Source organism: Schistocerca gregaria, chromosome 9 (assembly GCF_023897955.1).
Source record: "Schistocerca gregaria isolate iqSchGreg1 chromosome 9, iqSchGreg1.2, whole genome shotgun sequence".
In the NCBI taxonomy this organism is placed as follows: Eukaryota; Metazoa; Arthropoda; class Insecta; order Orthoptera; family Acrididae; genus Schistocerca; species Schistocerca gregaria.
Genome location: NC_064928.1, coordinates 63885176 through 63906098, shown reverse-complemented (window position 1 = coordinate 63906098; position 20923 = coordinate 63885176).

Below are 20923 nucleotides of genomic sequence, written 5' to 3'. Positions count from 1 at the left end.
TGCTTCGGAAACTACTACTAGTCTTCCAGTGTACGATCAAAGCGTAAACAGCCTAAGACATTACTCCCATGGAGAAAAGTCCTAATGGTGCTTATTGTGTTCGATGAAGATGCAATTTTTTTGTTTCATCAAAACTCTGAACGTCCACAGATTACAGAATTCCTCCAGTTGTGCTTCGGAAACTACTACTAGTCTTCCAGTGTACGATCAAAGCGTAGGGAGTTTAAGCCATTAATCCCATGGAGAAAAGTCCTGATGGTGCTTATTGTGTTCAATGCCGATGCAATTTTTGTGTTTCATCAAAACTCTGAAGGTTCACAGAGTGAAGAATGCCTCCAGATGTGCTTCACAAACTACTACTAGTCTTCCAGTGTACGATCAAAGCGTAGACAGTTTAAGACATTACTCCCATGGAGAAAAGTCCGCATGGTGCTTATTGTGTTCAATGAAGATTCAATTTCTGTGTTTCATCAACACTCTGAAGGTTCACAGATTACAGAATGCATCCAGATGTGCTTCGGAAACTACTACTAGTCTTCAATTGAACGATCAAAGCGTAGACAGTTTAAGACATTACTCTCATGAAGAAAAGTCCGCATGGTGCTTATTGTGTTCAATGCCGATGCAATTTTTGTGTTTCATCAACTCTCTGAAGGTCCACAGATTACAGAATGCCTCCTGATGTGCTTCGGAAACTACTACTAGTCTACCAGGGAACGATCAAAGCTTAGACAGTTTATGACATTACTCACATGGAGAAATGTCCGCATGGTGCTTATTTTGTTCAATGCCGATGCAATTTTTGTGTTTCATCAACACTCTGAAGGTCCACAGATTACAGAATGCCTGCAGATGTGCTTCGGAAACTATTACTACTCTTCCAGGGAACGATCAAAGCGTAAACAGCCTAAGACATTACTCCCATGGAGAGAAGTCCTAATGGTGCTTATTGTGTTCGATGAAGATGCAATTTCTTTGTTTCATCAAAACTCTGAACGTCCACAGATTACAGAATTCCTCCAGATGTGCTTCGGAAACTACTACTAGTCTTCCAGTGTACGATCAAAGCGTAGGGAGTTTAAGCCATTACTCCCATGGAGAAAAGTCTCATGGTGCTTATTGTGTTCAATGCCGATGCAATTTTTGTGTTTCATCAACACTCTGAAGGTTCACGGAGTGAAGAATGCCTCCAGATGTGCTTCAGAAACTACTACTAGTCTTCCAGTGTACGATCAAAGCGTAGACAGTTTAAGACATTACTCCCATGGAGAAAAGTCCGCATGGTGCTTATTGTGTTCAATGCCGATGTAATTTTTGTGTTTCATCAACACTCTGAACGTCCACAGATTACAGAATGCCTCCAGATGTGCTTCGGAAACTACTACTAGTCTTCCAGAGAACGATCAAAGCGTAGACAGTTAAAGACATTACTCCCAAGGAGAAAAGTCCGCATGGTGGTTATTTTGTTCAATGCCGATGCAATTTTTGCGTTTCATCAACACTCTGAAGGTTCACAGAGTGCAGAATGCCTCCAGATGTGCTTCGGAAACTACTACTAGTCTTCCAGTGTACGATCAAAGCGTAAACAGCCTAAGACATTACTCCCATGGAGAAAAGTCCTAATGGTGCTTATTGTGTTCGATGAAGATGCAATTTTTTTGTTTCATCAAAACTCTGAACGTCCACAGATTACAGAATTCCTCCAGTTGTGCTTCGGAAACTACTACTAGTCTTCCAGTGTACGATCAAAGCGTAGGTAGTTTAAGCCATTAATCCCACGGAGAAAAGTCCTGATGGTGCTTATTGTGTTCAATGCCGATGCAATTTTTGTGTTTCATCAAAACTCTGAAGGTTCACAGAGTGAAGAATGCCTCCAGATGTGCTTCACAAACTACTACTAGTCTTCCAGTGTACGATCAAAGCGTAGACAATTTAAGACATTACTCCCATGGAGAAAAGTCCGCATGGTGCTTATTGTGTTCAATGAAGATTCAATTTCTGTGTTTCATCAACACTCTGAAGGTTCACAGATTACAGAATGCATCCAGATGTGCTTCGGAAACTACTACTAGTCTTCAATTGAACGATCAAAGCGTAGACAGTTTAAGACATTACTCTCATGAAGAAAAGTCCGCATGGTGCTTATTGTGTTCAATGCCGATGCAATTTTTGTGTTTCATCAACTCTCTGAAGGTCCACAGATTACAGAATGCCTCCTGATGTGCTTCGGAAACTACTACTAGTCTACCAGGGAACGATCAAAGCGTAGACAGTTTCACACATTACTCCAATGGAGAAAAGTCCTTATGGTGCTTATTGTCTTCAATGCCGATGCAATTTTTGTGTTTCATCAACACTCTGAAGGTCCAAAGATTACTGAATGCATCCAGATGTGCTTCGGAAACTACTACTAGTCTTCCAGGGAACGATCAAAGCGTAGACAGTTTAAGACTTTACTCTCATGAAGAAAAGTCCGCATGGTGCTTATTGTGTTCAATTCCGATGCAATTTCTGTGTTTCATCAACACTCTAAACGTCCACAGATTACAGTATGCCTCCAGATATGCTTCGGAAACTACTGCTAGTCTTCCAGTGAACGATTACAGCGTAGACAGTTTAAGACATTACTCTCATGGAGAAAAGTCCGCATGGTGCTTATTGTGTTCAATGACGATTCAATTTCTGTGTTTCATCAACACTCTGAAGGTCCACAGATTACAGAATGCATCCAGATGTGCTTCGGAACTACTACGAGTCTTCCAGGGAACGATAAAATTGTAGACAGTTTAAGACATTACTCCCACGGAGAAAAGTCCACATGGTGCTTATTGTGTTCAATTCCGATGCAATTTTTGTGTTTAATCAACACTCTGAACGTCCACAGATTACAGAATGCCTCCAGAAGTGCTTCGGAAACTACTACTAGTCTTCCAGAGAACGATCAAAGCGTAGACAGTTTAAGACGTTACTCCCATGGAGAAAAGTCCACATGGTGCTTATTGTGTTCATCTACATCTACATCTACATGACTACTCTGCAATTCACATTTAAGTGCTTGGCAGAGGGTTCATCGAACCACAATCATACTATCTCTCTACTATTCCACTCCCGAACAGCGAGCGGGAAAAACGAACACCTAAACCTTTCTGTTCGAGCTCTGATTTCTCTTATTTTATTTTGATGATCATTCCTACCTATGTAGGTTGGGCTCAACAAAATATTTTCGCATTCGGAAGAGAAAGGTGGTGATTGAAATTTCGTAAAAAGGTCTCGCCGCGACGAAAAACGTCTATGCTGTAATGACTTCCATCCCAACTCGTGTATCATATCTGCCACACTCTCTCCCCTATAACGCGATAATACAAAACGAGCTGCCCTTCTTTGCACCCTCTCGATGTCCTCCGTCAATCCCACCTGGTAAGGATCCCACACCGCGCAGCAATATTCTAACAGAGGACGAACGAGTGTAGTGTAAGCTGTCTCTTTAGTGGACTTGTTGCATCTTCTAAGTGTCCTGCCAATGAAACGCAACCTTTGGCTCGCCTTCCCGACAATATTATCTATGTGGTCCTTCCAACTGAAGTTGTTTGTAATTTTAACACCCAGGTACTTAGTTGAATTGACAGCCTTGATAATTGTACTATTTATCGAGTAATCGAATTCCAACGGATTTCTTTTGGAACTCATGTGGATGCCGATGCAATTTTTGTGTTTCATCAACTCTCTGAAGGTCCACAGATTACAGAATGCCTCCAGATGTGCTTCGGAAACTATTGCTAGTCTTCCAGTGAACGATCAAATCGTAGACAATTAAGACATTACTCTCATGGAGAAAAGTCTGCATGGTGCTTATTGTGTTCAATGCCGATGCAATTTTTGTGTTTCATCAACTCTCTGAAGGTCCACAGATTACAGAATGCCTTCAGATGTGCTTCGGAAACTACTACTAGTCTACCAGGGAACGATCAAAGCGTAGACATTTTAAGACATTACTCCAATAGAGGAAAGTCCGCATGGTGCTTATTGTGTTCAATGAAGATTCAATTTCTGTGTTTCATCAACACTCTTAAGGTTCACAGATTACATAATGCATCCAGATATGCTTCGGAAACTTCTACTAGTATTCCAGGGAACGATCAAAGCGTAGACAGTTTAAGACATTACTCTCATGAGGAAAAGTCCGCATGGTGCTTATTGTGTTCAATGCCGATGCAACTTCTGTGTTTCATCAACACTCTGAAGGTCCACAGATTACAGAATGCCTCCAGATGTGCTTCGGAAACTACTGCTAGTCTTCCAGTGAACGATCACAGCGTAGACAGTTTAAGACATTACTCCCATGGAGAAAAGTCCGCATGGTGTTTATTGTGTTCAATGCCGATGTAATTTTTGTGTTTCATCAACACTCTGAACGTCCACAGATTACAGAATGCCTCCAGATGTGCTACGGAAACTACTACTAGTCTTCCAGGGTACGATCAAAGCGTAGACAGTTTGAGACATAACTCCCAAGGAAAAAAGTCCGCATGGTAATTATTGTGTGCAATGCCGATGTAATTTTTGTGTTTCATCAACACTCAGAAGGTCCACAGATAACAGAATGCATCCAGATATGCTTCGGACACTACTACTAGTCTTCCAGTGAACGATCAAAGCGCAGACAGTTTAATACATTACTGTCATGGCGAAAAGTCCGCATGGTGCTTATTGTGTTCAATGCCGATGCAATTTTTGTGTTTCATCAACACTCTGAAGGTCCACAGGTTACAGAATGCCTCCAGATGTGCTTCGGAAACTACTACTAGTCTTCCAGTGAACGATCAAAGCGTAGACAGTTCGAGACATTACTCCCATGGAGAAAAGTCCGCATGGTGGTTATTGTGTTCAATGCTGATTCAATTTCTGTGTTTCATCAACACTCTGAAGGTTCACAGATTACAGAATGCATCCAGATCTGCTTCGGAAACTACTACTAGTCTTCCAGTGAACGATCAAGGCGTAGACAGTTTAAGACATTACTCTCATGGAGAAAAGTCCGCATGGTGCTTATTGTGTTTAATGCCGATGCAATTTTTGTGTTTCATCAACTCTCTGAAGGTCCACAGATTACAGAATGCCTCCAAATGTGCTTCGGAAACTACTACTAGTCTACCAGGGAACGATCATAGCGTAGACAGTTTAAGACATTACTCCCATGGAGAAAAGTCCTCATGGTGCTTATTGTGTTCAATGCCAATGCAATTTTTGTGTTTCATCAACACTCAGAAGGTCCACAGATTACTGAATGCATCCAGATGTGCTTCGGAAACTACTACTAGTCTTCCAGGGAACGATCAAAACGTAGACAGTTTAAGACATTACTCTCATGGAGAAAAGTCCGCATGGTGCTTATTGTGTTCAATGCCGATGCAATTTTTGTGTTTTATCAAAACTCTGAACGTCCACAGATTACAGAATGCCTCCAGATGTGCTTCGGAAACTACTACTAGTCTTCCAGTGAACGATCAAAGTGTAGACCGTTTAAGACATTTATCTCATGGAGAAAAGTCCGCATGGTGCTTATTGTGTTCAATGCCGATGCAATTTTTGTGTTTCATCAACTCTCTGAAGGTCCACAGATTACAGAATGCCTCCAGATGTGCTTCGGAAACTACTACTAGTCTACCAGGGAACGATCAAAGCGTAGACAGTTTAAGACATTACTCCCATGGAGAAAAGTCCTCATGGTGCTTATTGTGTTCAATGCCGATGCAATTTTTGTGTTTCATCAACACTCTGAAGGTCCACAGATTACTGAATGCAACCAGATGTGCTTCGGAAGCTACTACTTGTCTTCCAGGGAACGATCAAAGCGTAGACAGTTTGAGACATAACTCCCAAGGAAAAAAGTCCGCATGGTAATTATTGTGTTCAATGCCGATGTAATTTTTGTGTTTCATCAACACTCAGAAGGTCCACAGATAACAGAATGCATCCAGATGTGCTTCAGAAACTACTACGAGTCTTCCAGGGAACGATAAAATTGTAGACAGTTTAAGACATTACTCCCATGGAGAAAAGTCCGCATGGTGTTTATTGTGTTCAATGCCGATGTAATTTTTGTGTTTCATCAACACTCTGAACGTCCACAGATTACAGAATGCCTCCAGATGTGCTACGGAAACTACTACTAGTCTTCCAGGGTACGATCAAAGCGTAGACAGTTTGAGACATAACTACCAAGGAAAAAAGTCCGCATGGTAATTATTGTGTTCAATGCCGATGTAATTTTTGTGTTTCATCAACACTCAGAAGGTCCACAGATAACAGAATGCATCCAGATATGCTTCGGACACTACTACTAGTCTTCCAGGGAACGATCAAAGAGTAGACAGTTTAAGACATTACTCCCATGGAGAGAAGTCCGCATGGTGCTTATTGTGTTCAATGACGATGCAATTTATGTGTTTCATCAACACTCTGAAAGTACACAGATTTCAGAATGCATCCAGATCTGCTTCGGAAACTACTACTAGTCTTCCAGTGAACGATCAAAGCGTAGACAGTTTAATACATTACTCTCATGGCAAAAAGTCCGCATGGTGCTTATTGTGTTCAATGCTGATGCAATTTTTGTGTTTCATCAACACTCTGAAGCTCCACAGATTACAGAATGCCTCCAGATCTGCTTCGGAAACTACTACTCGTCTTCCAGTGAACGATCAAGGCGTAGACAGTTTAAGACATTACTCTCATGGAGAAAAGTCCGCATGGTGCTTATTGTGTTTAATGCCGATGCAATTTTTGTGTTTCATCAACTCTCTGAAGGTCCACAGATTACAGAATGCCTCCAGATGTGCTTCGGAAACTACTACTAGTCTACCAGGGAACGATCAAATCGTAGACAGTTTAAGACATTACTCCCATGGAGAAAAGTCCTCATGGTGCTTATTGTGTTCAATGCCGATGCAATTTTTGTGTTTCATCAACACTCAGAAGGTCCACAGATTACTGAATGCATCCAGATGTGCTTCGGAAACTACTACTAGTCTTCCAGGGAACGATCAAAACGTAGACAGTTTAAGACATTACTCTCATGGAGAAAAGTCCGCATGGTGCTTATTGTGTTCAATGCCGATGCAATTTTTGTGTTTTATCAAAACTCTGAACGTCCACAGATTACAGAATGCCTCCAGATGTGCTTCGGAAACTACTACTAGTCTTCCAGTGAACGATCAAAGTGTAGACCGTTTAAGACATTTATCTCATGGAGAAAAGTCCGCATGGTGCTTATTGTGTTCAATGCCGATGCAATTTTTGTGTTTCATCAACTCTCTGAAGGTCCACAGATTACAGAATGCCTCCAGATGTGCTTCGGAAACTACTACTAGTCTACCAGGGAACGATCAAAGCGTAGACAGTTTAAGACATTACTCCCATGGAGAAAAGTCCTCATGGTGCTTATTGTGTTCAATGCCGATGCAATTTTTGTGTTTCATCAACACTCTGAAGGTCCACAGATTACTGAATGCCTCCAGATGTGCTACGGAAACTACTACTAGTCTTCCAGGGTACGATCAAAGCGAAGACAGTTTGAGACATAACTACCAAGGAAAAAAGTCCGCATGGTAATTATTGTGTTCAATGCCGATGTAATTTTTGTGTTTCATCAACACTCAGAAGGTCCACAGATAACAGAATGCATCCAGATATGCTTCGGACACTACTACTAGTCTTCCAGGGAACGATCAAAGAGTAGACAGTTTAAGACATTACTCCCATGGAGAGAAGTCCGCATGGTGCTTATTGTGTTCAATGACGATGCAATTTATGTGTTTCATCAACACTCTGAAAGTACACAGATTTCAGAATGCATCCAGATCTGCTTCGGAAACTACTACTAGTATTCCAGTGAACGATCAAAGCGTAGACAGTTTGAGACATTACTCCCATGGAGAAAAGTCCGCATGGTGGTTATTGTGTTCAATGCTGATTCAATTTCTGTGTTTCACTAACACTCTGAAGGTTCACAGATTACAGAATGCATCCAGATCTGCTTCGGAAACTACTACTCGTCTTCCAGTGAACGATCAAGGCGTAGACAGTTTAAGACATTACTCTCATGGAGAAAAGTCCGCATGGTGCTTATTGTGTTTAATGCCGATGCAATTTTTGTGTTTCATCAACTCTCTGAAGGTCCACAGATTACAGAATGCCTCCAGATGTGCTTCGGAAACTACTACTAGTCTACCAGGGAACGATCAAATCGTAGACAGTTTAAGACATTACTCCCATGGAGAAAAGTCCTCATGGTGCTTATTGTGTTCAATGCCGATGCAATTTTTGTGTTTCATCAACACTCAGAAGGTCCACAGATTACTGAATGCATCCAGATGTGCTTCGGAAACTACTACTAGTCTTCCAGGGAACGATCAAAACGTAGACAGTTTAAGACATTACTCTCATGGAGAAAAGTCCGCATGGTGCTTATTGTGTTCAATGCCGATGCAATTTTTGTGTTTCATCAACTCTCTGAAGGTCCACAGATTACAGAATGCCTCCAGATGTGCTTCAGAAACTACTACGAGTCTTCCAGGAAACGATAAAATTGTAGACAGTTTAAAACATTACTCCCAGGGAGAAAAGTCCACATGGTGCTTATTGTGTTCAATGCCGATGCAATTTTTGTGTTTCATCAACACTCAGAACGTCCACAGATTACAGAATGCCTCCAGAAGTTTTTCGGAAACTAGTACTAGTCTTCCAGAGAACGATCAAAGCGTAGAACGTTTAAGACGTTACTCCCATGGAGAGAAGTCAGCATGGTGCTTATTGTGTTCAATGCCGATGCAATTTTTGTGTTTCTTCAACACCCTGAAGGTTTACAGATTACAGAATGCATCCAGATGTGCTTCGGAAACTACTACTAGTCTTCCAGGGAACGATCAAAGTGTAGACAGTTTAAGACATTACTCCCATGGAGAAAAGTCCGCATGGTGCTTATTGTGTTCAATGCCGATGCAAGTTCTGTGTTTCATCAACACTCTGAAGCTCCACAGATTACAGAATGCCTCCAGATGTGCTTCGGAAACTACTACTAGTCTTCCAGTGAACGATCAAAACGTAGACAGTTTAAGACATTACTCTCATGGAGAAAAGTCCACATGGTGCTTATTGTGTTCAATGCCGATGCAATTTTTGTGTTTCATCAACTCTCGGAAGGTCCACAGATTACAGAATGCCTTCAGATGTGCTTCGGAAACTACTACTAGTCAACCAGGGAACGATCAAAGCGTAGACAGTTTAAGACATTACTCCCATGGAGAAAAGTCCTCATGGTGCTTATTGTGTTCAATGCCGATGCAATTTTTGTGTTTTATCAACACTCTGAAGGTCCAGAGATTACTGAATGCATCTAGATGTCCTTCGGAAACTTCTACTAGTCTTCCAGGGAACGATCAAAGCGTACACAGTTTAAGACATTACTCTCATGAAGAAAAGTCCGCATGGTGCTTATTGTGTTCAATTCCGATGGAATTTCTGTGTTTCATCAACACTCTGAAGGTCCACTGATTACAGAATGCCCCCAGATGTGCTTCGGAAACTACTGCTAGTCTTCCAGTGAACGATCACAGCGTAGACAGTTTAAGACATTACTCTCATGGAGAAATGTCCGCATGGTGCTTATTGTGTTCAATGCCGTTGCAATTTCTGTGTTTCATCAACACTCTGAAGGTCCACAGATTACAGAATGCATCCAGATGTGCTTCGGAAACTAATACGAGTCTTCCAGGGAACGATAAAATTGTAGACAGTATAAGACATTCCTCCCATGGAGAAAAGTCCACATGGTGCTTATTGTGTTCAATGCAGATGCAATTTTTGTGTTTCATCAACACTCTGAACGTCCAAAGATTACAGAATGCCTCCAGAAGTGCTTCGGAGACTACTACTAGTCTTCCAGAGAACGATCAAAGCGTAGACAGTTTAAGACTTTACTCCCATCGAGAAAAGTCAGCATGGTGCTTATTGTGTTCAATGCCGATGCAATTTTTGTGTTTCATCAACACTCTGAACGTCCACAGATTACTGAATGAATCCCGATGTGCTTCGGAAACTACTACTAGTCTTGCAGGGAACGATCAAAGCGTAGACATTTTAAGACATTACTCCAATGGAGGAAGGTCCGCATGGTGCTTATTGTGTTCAATGCCGAAGTAATTTTTGTGTTTCATCAACACTCTGAACGTCCACAGATTACAGAATGCCTCCAGATGTGCTACGGAAACTACTACTAGTCTTCCAGGGTACGATCAAAGCGTAGACAGTTTGAGACACAACTCCCACGGAAAAAAGTCCACATGGTAATTATTGTGTTCAATGCCGATGTAATTTTTGTGTTTCATCAACACTCAGAAGGTCCACAGATAACAGAATGCATCCAGATATGCTTCGGACACTTCTACTAGTCTTCCAGGGAACGATCAAAGCGTAGACAGTTTAAGACATTACTCCCATGGAGAGAAGTCCGCATGGTGCTTATTGTGTTCAATGACGATGCAATTTATGTGTTTCATCAGCACTCTGAAGGTTCAAAGATTACATAATGCATCCAGATGTGCTTCGGAAACTACTACTAGTCTCCCAGGGAACGATCAAAGCGTAGACAGTTTAAGACATTACTCTCATGAAGAAGAGTCCGCATGGTGCTTATTGTGTTCAATGCCGATGCAATTTTTGTGTTTCATCAACACTCTGAAGGTTCACAGTTTTCAGAATGCATCCAGATCTGCTTCGGAAACTACTACTAGTCTTCCAGTGAACGATCAAACCGTAGACAGTTTAAGACATTACTCTCATGGAGAACAGTCCACATGGTGCTTATTGTGTTCAATGCTGATGCAATTTTTGTGTTCCATCAACTCTCTGAAGGTCCACAGATTACATAATGCCTCCAGATGTGCTTCTGACACTACTACTAGACTACCAGGGAACGATCAAAGCGTAGACAGTTTAAGACATTACTCCCATGGAGAAAAGTCCTCATGGTGCTTATTGTGTTCAATGCCGATGCAATTTTTGTGTCTCATCAACACTCTGAAGGTCCACAGATTACTGAATGCATCCAGATGTCCTTCGGAAACTACTACTAGTCTTCCAGGGAACGATCAAAGCGTAGACAGTTTAAGACATTACTCTCATGAAGAAAAGTCCGCATGGTGCTTATTGTGTTCAATTCCGATGCAATTTTAGTGTTTCATCAACACTCTGAACGTCCACAGATTACAGAATGCCTCCAGATGTGCTTGGGAAACTACTACTAGTCTCCCAGGGAACGATCAAAGCGTAGACAGTTTTAGACATTACTCCCATGGAGAAAAGTCCGCATGGTGCTTATTGTGTTCAATGCCGATGCAATTTTTGTGTTTCATCAACACTCTGGACGTCAACAGATTACAGAATGCCTCCAGATGTGCTTCGGAAACTACTACTAGTCTTCCAGTGAACGATCAAAGCGTAGACAGTTTAAGACTTTACTCCCATGGAGAAAAGTCAGCATGGTGCTTATTATGTTCAATGCCGATGCAATTTTTGTGTTTCATCAACACTCTGAAGGTCCAAAGATTACAGAATGCCTCCAGAAGTGCTTCGGAAACTACTACTAGTCTTCCAGAGAACGATCAAAGCGTAGACAGTTTAAGACTTTACTCCCATGGAGAAAAGTCAGCATGGTGCTTATTATGTTCAATGCCGATGCAATTTTTGTGTTTCATCTACACTCTGAACTCCCACAGATTACAGAATGCCTCCAGATGTGCTACGGAAACTACTACTAGTCTTCCAGGGTACGATCAAAGCGTAGACAGTTTGAGACACAACTAACAAGGAAAAAAGTCCACATGGTAATTATTGTGTTCAATGCCGATGTAATTTTTGTGTTTCATCAACAATCAGAAGGTCCACAGATAACAGAATGCAGCCAGATATGCTTCGGACACTTCTACTAGTCTTCCAGGGAACGATCAAAGCGTAGTCAGTTTAAGACATTACTCCCATGGAGAGAAGTCCGCATGGAGCTTATTGTGTTCAATGACGATGCAATTTATGTGTTTCATCAACACTCTGAAGGTTCAAAGATTACATAATGCCTCCAGATGTGCTTCGGAAACTACTACTAGTCTCCCAGGGAACGATCAAAGCGTAGACAGTTTAAGACATTACTCTCATGAAGAAGAGTCCGCATGGTGCTTATTGTGTTCAATGCCGATGCAATTTTTGTGTTTCATCAACACTCTGAAGGTTCACAGATTTCAGAATGCATACAGATCTGCTTCGGAAACTACTACTAGTCTTCCAGTGAACGATCAAAACGTAGACAGTTTAAGACATTACTCTCATGGAGAAAAGTCCGCATGGTGCTTATTGTGTTCAATGCCGATGCAATTTTTGTGTTTCATCAACACTCTGAACGTCAACAGATTACAGAATGCCTCCAGATGTGCTTCGGAAACTACTACTAGTCTTCCAGTGAACGATCAAAGCGTAGACAGTTTGAGACATTACTCCCATGGAGAAAAGTCCGCATGTTGGTTATTGTGTTCAATGCCGTTTCAATTTCTGTGTCTCATCAACACTCTGAAGGTTCACAGATTACAGAATGCATCCAGATCTGCTTCGGAAACTACTACTAGTCTTCCAGAGAACGAACAAACCGTAGACAGTTTAAGATATTACTCTCATGGAGAAAAGTCCACATGGTGCTTATTGTGTTAAACGCTGATGCAATTTTTGTGTTTCATCAACTCTCTGAAGGTCCACAGATTACAGAATGCCTCCACATGTGCTTCGGACACTACTACTAGTCTACCAGGGAACGATTAAAGCGTAGACAGTTTAAGATATTACTCCCATGGAGAAAAGTCCTCATGGTGCTTATTGTGTTCAATGCCGATGCAATTTTTGTGTTTCATCAACACTCTGAAGGTCCACAGATTACTGAATGCATCCAGATGTCCTTCGGAAACTACTAATAGTCTTCCAGGGAACGATCAAAGCGTAGACAGTTTAAGACATTACTCTCATGAAGAAAAGTCCGTATGGTGCTTATTGTGTTCAATTCCGATGCAATTTCTGTGTTTCATCAACACTCTGAAGGTCCACAGATTACAGAATGCCTCCAGATGTGCTTCGGAAACTACTGCTGGTGTTCCAGTGAACGATAACAGCGTAGACAGTTTAAGACATTACTCTCATGGAGAAAAGTCCGCATGGTGCTTATTGTGTTCAATGCCGATGAAACTTCTGTGTTTCATCAACACTCTGAAGGTCCACAGATTACAGAATGCATCCAGATGTGCTTCGGAAACTACTACGAGTCTTCCAGGGAACGATAAAATTGTAGACTTTTTAAGACATTACTACCATGGAGAAAAGTCCACATGATGCTTATTGTGTTCAATGACGATGCAATTTTTGTGTTTCATCAACACTCTGAACGTCCACAGATTACAGAATGACTCCAGAAGTGCTTCGGAAACTACTACTAGTCTTCCAGAGAACGATCAAAGCGTAGACAGTTTAAGACATTACACCCATGGAGAAAAGTCAGCATGGTGCTTATTGTGTTCAATGCCGATGCAATTTTTGTGTTTCATCAACAATCAGAAGGTCCACAGATAACAGAATGCAGCCAGATATGCTTCGGACACTTCTACTAGTCTTCCAGGGAACGATCAAAGCGTAGTCAGTTTAAGACATTACTCCCATGGAGAGAAGTCCGCATGGAGCTTATTGTGTTCAATGACGATGCAATTTATGTGTTTCATCAACACTCTGAAGGTTCAAAGATTACATAATGCCTCCAGATGTGCTTCGGAAACTACTACTAGTCTCCCAGGGAACGATCAAAGCGTAGACAGTTTAAGACATTACTCTCATGAAGAAGAGTCCGCATGGTGCTTATTGTGTTCAATGCCGATGCAATTTTTGTGTTTCATCAACACTCTGAAGGTTCACAGATTTCAGAATGCATACAGATCTGCTTCGGAAACTACTACTAGTCTTCCAGTGAACGATCAAAACGTAGACAGTTTAAGACATTACTCTCATGGAGAAAAGTCCGCATGGTGCTTATTGTGTTCAATGCCGATGCAATTTTTGTGTTTCATCAACACTCTGAACGTCAACAGATTACAGAATGCCTCCAGATGTGCTTCGGAAACTACTACTAGTCTTCCAGTGAACGATCAAAGCGTAGACAGTTTGAGACATTACTCCCATGGAGAAAAGTCCGCATGTTGGTTATTGTGTTCAATGCCGTTTCAATTTCTGTGTCTCATCAACACTCTGAAGGTTCACAGATTACAGAATGCATCCAGATCTGCTTCGGAAACTACTACTAGTCTTCCAGAGAACGAACAAACCGTAGACAGTTTAAGACATTACTCTCATGGAGAAAAGTCCACATGGTGCTTATTGTGTTAAACGCTGATGCAATTTTTGTGTTTCATCAACTCTCTGAAGGTCCACAGATTACAGAATGCCTCCACATGTGCTTCGGACACTACTACTAGTCTACCAGGGAACGATTAAAGCGTAGACAGTTTAAGATATTACTCCCATGGAGAAAAGTCCTCATGGTGCTTATTGTGTTCAATGCCGATGCAATTTTTGTGTTTCATCAACACTCTGAAGGTCCACAGATTACTGAATGCATCCAGATGTCCTTCGGAAACTACTAATAGTCTTCCAGGGAACGATCAAAGCGTAGACAGTTTAAGACATTACTCTCATGAAGAAAAGTCCGTATGGTGCTTATTGTGTTCAATTCCGATGCAATTTCTGTGTTTCATCAACACTCTGAAGGTCCACAGATTACAGAATGCCTCCAGATGTGCTTCGGAAACTACTGCTGGTGTTCCAGTGAACGATAACAGCGTAGACAGTTTAAGACATTACTCTCATGGAGAAAAGTCCGCATGGTGCTTATTGTGTTCAATGCCGATGAAACTTCTGTGTTTCATCAACACTCTGAAGGTCCACAGATTACAGAATGCATCCAGATGTGCTTCGGAAACTACTACGAGTCTTCCAGGGAACGATAAAATTGTAGACTTTTTAAGACATTACTACCATGGAGAAAAGTCCACATGATGCTTATTGTGTTCAATGACGATGCAATTTTTGTGTTTCATCAACACTCTGAATGTCCACAGATTACAGAATGCATCCAGATGTGCTTCGGAAACTACTACTAGTCTTCCAGGGAACGATCAAAGCGTAGACAGTTTAAGACATCACTCCCATGAAGAAAAGTCCGCATGGTGCTTATTGTGTTCAATGCCGATGTAATTTTTGTGTTTCATCAACACTCTGAACGTCCACAGATTACAGAATGCCTCCAGATGTGCTACGGAAACTACTACTAGTCTTCCAGGGTACGATCAAAGCGTAGACAGTTTGAGACACAACTCCCAAGGAAAAAAGTCCACAGGGTAATTATTGTGTTCAATGCCGATGTAATTTTTGTGTTTCATCAACACTCAGAAGGTCCACAGATGACAGAATGCATCCAGATATGCTTCGGACACTACTACTAGTCTTCCATTGAACGATCAAAGCGTAGACAGTTTAAGACATTACTCCCATGGAGAGAAGTCCGCATGGTGCTTATTGTGTTCAATGACGATGCAATTTATGTGTTTCATCAACACTCTGAAGGTTCAAAGATTACATAATGCATCCAGATGTGCTTCGGAAACTACTACTAGTCTCCCAGGGAACGATCAAAGCGTAGACAGTTTAAGACATTACTCTCATGAAGACAAGTCCGCATGCTGCTTATTGTGTTCAATGCCGATGCAATTTTTGTGTTTCATCAACACTCTGAAGGTCCAAAGATTACAGAATGCCTCCAGAAGTGCTTCGGAAACTACTACTAGTCTTCCAGAGAACGATCAAAGCGTAGACAGTTTAAGACTTTACTCCCATGGAGAAAAGTCAGCATGGTGCTTATTATGTTCAATGCCGATGCAATTTTTGTGTTTCATCTACACTCTGAACGCCCACAGATTACAGAATGCCTCCAGATGTGCTACGGAAACTACTACTAGTCTTCCAGGGTACGATCAAAGCGTAGACAGTTTGAGACACAACTAACAAGGAAAAAAGTCCACATGGTAATTATTGTGTTCAATGCCGATGTAATTTTTGTGTTCCATCAACAATCAGAAGGTCCACAGATAACAGAATGCAGCCAGATATGCTTCGGACACTTCTACTAGTCTTCCAGGGAACGATCAAAGCGTAGTCAGTTTAAGACATTACTCCCATGGAGAGAAGTCCGCATGGAGCTTATTGTGTTCAATGACGATGCAATTTATGTGTTTCATCAACACTCTGAAGGTTCAAAGATTACATAATGCCTCCAGATGTGCTTCGGAAACTACTACTAGTCTCCCAGGGAACGATCAAAGCGTAGACAGTTTAAGACATTACTCTCATGAAGAAGAGTCCGCATGGTGCTTATTGTGTTCAATGCCGATGCAATTTTTGTGTTTCATCAACACTCTGAAGGTTCACAGATTTCAGAATGCATACAGATCTGCTTCGGAAACTACTACTAGTCTTCCAGTGAACGATCAAAACGTAGACAGTTTAAGACATTACTCTCATGGAGAAAAGTCCGCATGGTGCTTATTGTGTTCAATGCCGATGCAATTTTTGTGTTTCATCAACACTCTGAACGTCAACAGATTACAGAATGCCTCCAGATGTGCTTCGGAAACTACTACTAGTCTTCCAGTGAACGATCAAAGCGTAGACAGTTTGAGACATTACTCCCATGGAGAAAAGTCCGCATGTTGGTTATTGTGTTCAATGCCGTTTCAATTTCTGTGTCTCATCAACACTCTGAAGGTTCACAGATTACAGAATGCATCCAGATCTGCTTCGGAAACTACTACTAGTCTTCCAGAGAACGAACAAACCGTAGACAGTTTAAGACATTACTCTCATGGAGAAAAGTCCACATGGTGCTTATTGTGTTAAACGCTGATGCAATTTTTGTGTTTCATCAACTCTCTGAAGGTCCACAGATTACAGAATGCCTCCACATGTGCTTCGGACACTACTACTAGTCTACCAGGGAACGATTAAAGCGTAGACAGTTTAAGATATTACTCCCATGGAGAAAAGTCCTCATGGTGCTTATTGTGTTCAATGCCGATGCAATTTTTGTGTTTCATCAACACTCTGAAGGTCCACAGATTACTGAATGCATCCAGATGTCCTTCGGAAACTACTAATAGTCTTCCAGGGAACGATCAAAGCGTAGACAGTTTAAGACATTACTCTCATGAAGAAAAGTCCGTATGGTGCTTATTGTGTTCAATTCCGATGCAATTTCTGTGTTTCATCAACACTCTGAAGGTCCACAGATTACAGAATGCCTCCAGATGTGCTTCGGAAACTACTGCTGGTGTTCCAGTGAACGATAACAGCGTAGACAGTTTAAGACATTACTCTCATGGAGAAAAGTCCGCATGGTGCTTATTGTGTTCAATGCCGATGAAACTTCTGTGTTTCATCAACACTCTGAAGGTCCACAGATTACAGAATGCATCCAGATGTGCTTCGGAAACTACTACGAGTCTTCCAGGGAACGATAAAATTGTAGACTTTTTAAGACATTACTACCATGGAGAAAAGTCCACATGATGCTTATTGTGTTCAATGACGATGCAATTTTTGTGTTTCATCAACACTCTGAACGTCCACAGATTACAGAATGACTATAGAAGTGCTTCGGAAACTACTACTAGTCTTCCAGAGAACGATCAAAGCGTAGACAGTTTAAGACATTACACCCATGGAGAAAAGTCAGCATGGTGCTTATTGTGTTCAATGCCGATGTAATTTTTGTGTTTCATCAACAATCAGAAGGTCCACAGATAACAGAATGCAGCCAGATATGCTTCGGACACTTCTACTAGTCTTCCAGGGAACGATCAAAGCGTAGTCAGTTTAAGACATTACTCCCATGGAGAGAAGTCCGCATGGAGCTTATTGTGTTCAATGACGATGCAATTTATGTGTTTCATCAACACTCTGAAGGTTCAAAGATTACATAATGCCTCCAGATGTGCTTCGGAAACTACTACTAGTCTCCCAGGGAACGATCAAAGCGTAGACAGTTTAAGACATTACTCTCATGAAGAAGAGTCCGCATGGTGCTTATTGTGTTCAATGCCGATGCAATTTTTGTGTTTCATCAACACTCTGAAGGTTCACAGATTTCAGAATGCATACAGATCTGCTTCGGAAACTACTACTAGTCTTCCAGTGAACGATCAAAACGTAGACAGTTTAAGACATTACTCTCATGGAGAAAAGTCCGCATGGTGCTTATTGTGTTCAACGCCGATGCAATTTTTGTGTTTCATCAACACTCTGAACGTCAACTGATTACAGAATGCCTCCAGATGTGCTTCGGAAACTACTACTAGTCTTCCAGTGAACGATCAAAGCGTAGACAGTTTGAGACATTACTCCCATGGAGAAAAGTCCGCATGTTGGTTATTGTGTTCAATGCCGTTTCAATTTCTGTGTCTCATCAACACTCTGAAGGTTCACAGATTACAGAATGCATCCAGATCTGCTTCGGAAACTACTACTAGTCTTCCAGAGAACGAACAAACCGTAGACAGTTTAAGACATTACTCTCATGGAGAAAAGTCCACATGGTGCTTATTGTGTTAAACGCTGATGCAATTTTTGTGTTTCATCAACTCTCTGAAGGTCCACAGATTACAGAATGCCTCCACATGTGCTTCGGACACTACTACTAGTCTACCAGGGAACGATTAAAGCGTAGACAGTTTAAGATATTACTCCCATGGAGAAAAGTCCTCATGGTGCTTATTGTGTTCAATGCCGATGCAATTTTTGTGTTTCATCAACACTCTGAAGGTCCACAGATTACTGAATGCATCCAGATGTCCTTCGGAAACTACTAATAGTCTTCCAGGGAACGATCAAAGCGTAGACAGTTTAAGACATTACTCTCATGAAGAAAAGTCCGTATGGTGCTTATTGTGTTCAATTCCGATGCAATTTCTGTGTTTCATCAACACTCTGAAGGTCCACAGATTACAGAATGCCTCCAGATGTGCTTCGGAAACTACTGCTGGTGTTCCAGTGAACGATAACAGCGTAGACAGTTTAAGACATTACTCTCATGGAGAAAAGTCCGCATGGTGCTTATTGTGTTCAATGCCGATGAAACTTCTGTGTTTCATCAACACTCTGAAGGTCCACAGATTACAGAATGCATCCAGATGTGCTTCGGAAACTACTACGAGTCTTCCAGGGAACGATAAAATTGTAGACTTTGTAAGACATTACTACCATGGAGAAAAGTCCACATGATGCTTATTGTGTTCAATGACGATGCAATTTTTGTGTTTCATCAACACTCTGAATGTCCACAGATTACAGAATGCATCCAGATGTGCTTCGGAAACTACTACTAGTCTTCCAGGGAACGATCAAAGCGTAGACAGTTTAAGACATCACTCCCATGAAGAAAAGTCCGCATGGTGCTTATTGTGTTCAATGCCGATGTAATTTTTGTGTTTCATCAACACTCTGAACGTCCACAGATTACAGAATGCCTCCAGATGTGCTACGGAAACTACTACTAGTCTTCCAGGGTACGATCAAAGCGTAGACAGTTTGAGACACAACTCCCAAGGAAAAAAGTCCACAGGGTAATTATTGTGTTCAATGCCGATGTAATTTTTGTGTTTCATCAACACTCAGAAGGTCCACAGATAACAGAATGCATCCAGATATGCTTCGGACACTACTACTAGTCTTCCATTGAACGATCAAAGCGTAGACAGTTTAAGACATTACTCCCATGGAGAGAAGTCCGCATGGTGCTTATTGTGTTCAATGACGATGCAATTTATGTGTTTCATCAACACTCTGAAGGTTCAAAGATTACATAATGCATCCAGATGTGCTTCGGAAACTACTACTAGTCTCCCAGGGAACGATCAAAGCGTAGACAGTTTAAGACATTACTCTCATGAAGACAAGTCCGCATGCTGCTTATTGTGTTCAATGCCGATGCAATTTTTGTGTTTCATCAACACTCTGAAAGTTCATAGATTTCAGAATGAATCCTGATCTGCTTCGGAAGCTACTACTAGTCTTCCAGTGAACGATCAAACCGTAGACAGTTTAATACATTACTCTCATGGAGAAAAGTACGCATGGAGCTTATTGTGTTAATTGCCGAAGCAATTTTTGTGTTTCATCAACACTCTGAACGTCCACAGATTACAGAATGCCTCCAGATGTGCTTCGGAAACTACTACTAGTCTACCAGGGAACGATCAAAGCGTAGACAGTTTAAGACATTATTCCCATGGAGAAAAGTCCGCATGGTGCTTATTGTGTTCAATGCCGATGCAATTTTTGTGTTTCATCAACACTCTGAACGTCAACAGATTACAGAATGCCTAGAGATGTGCTTCGGAAACTACTACTAGTCTTACAGTGAACGATCAAAGCGTACACAGTTTGAGACATTACTCCCATGGAGAAAAGTCCGCATGGTGGTTATTGTGTTCAATGCCGATTCAATTTCTGTGTCTCATCAACACTCTGAAGGTTCACAGATTACAGAATGCATCCAGATCTGCTTCGGAAACTACTACTAATCTTCCAGAGAACGATCAAACCGTAGACAGTTTAAGACATTACTCTCATGGAGAAAAGTCCACATGGTGCTTATTGTGTTCAATGCCGATGCAATTTTTGTGTTTCATCAACTCTCTGAAGGTCCACAGATTACAGAATGCCTCCAGATGTGCTTCGGACACTACTACTAGTCTACCAGGGAACGATCAAATCGTAGACAGTTTAAGACATTACT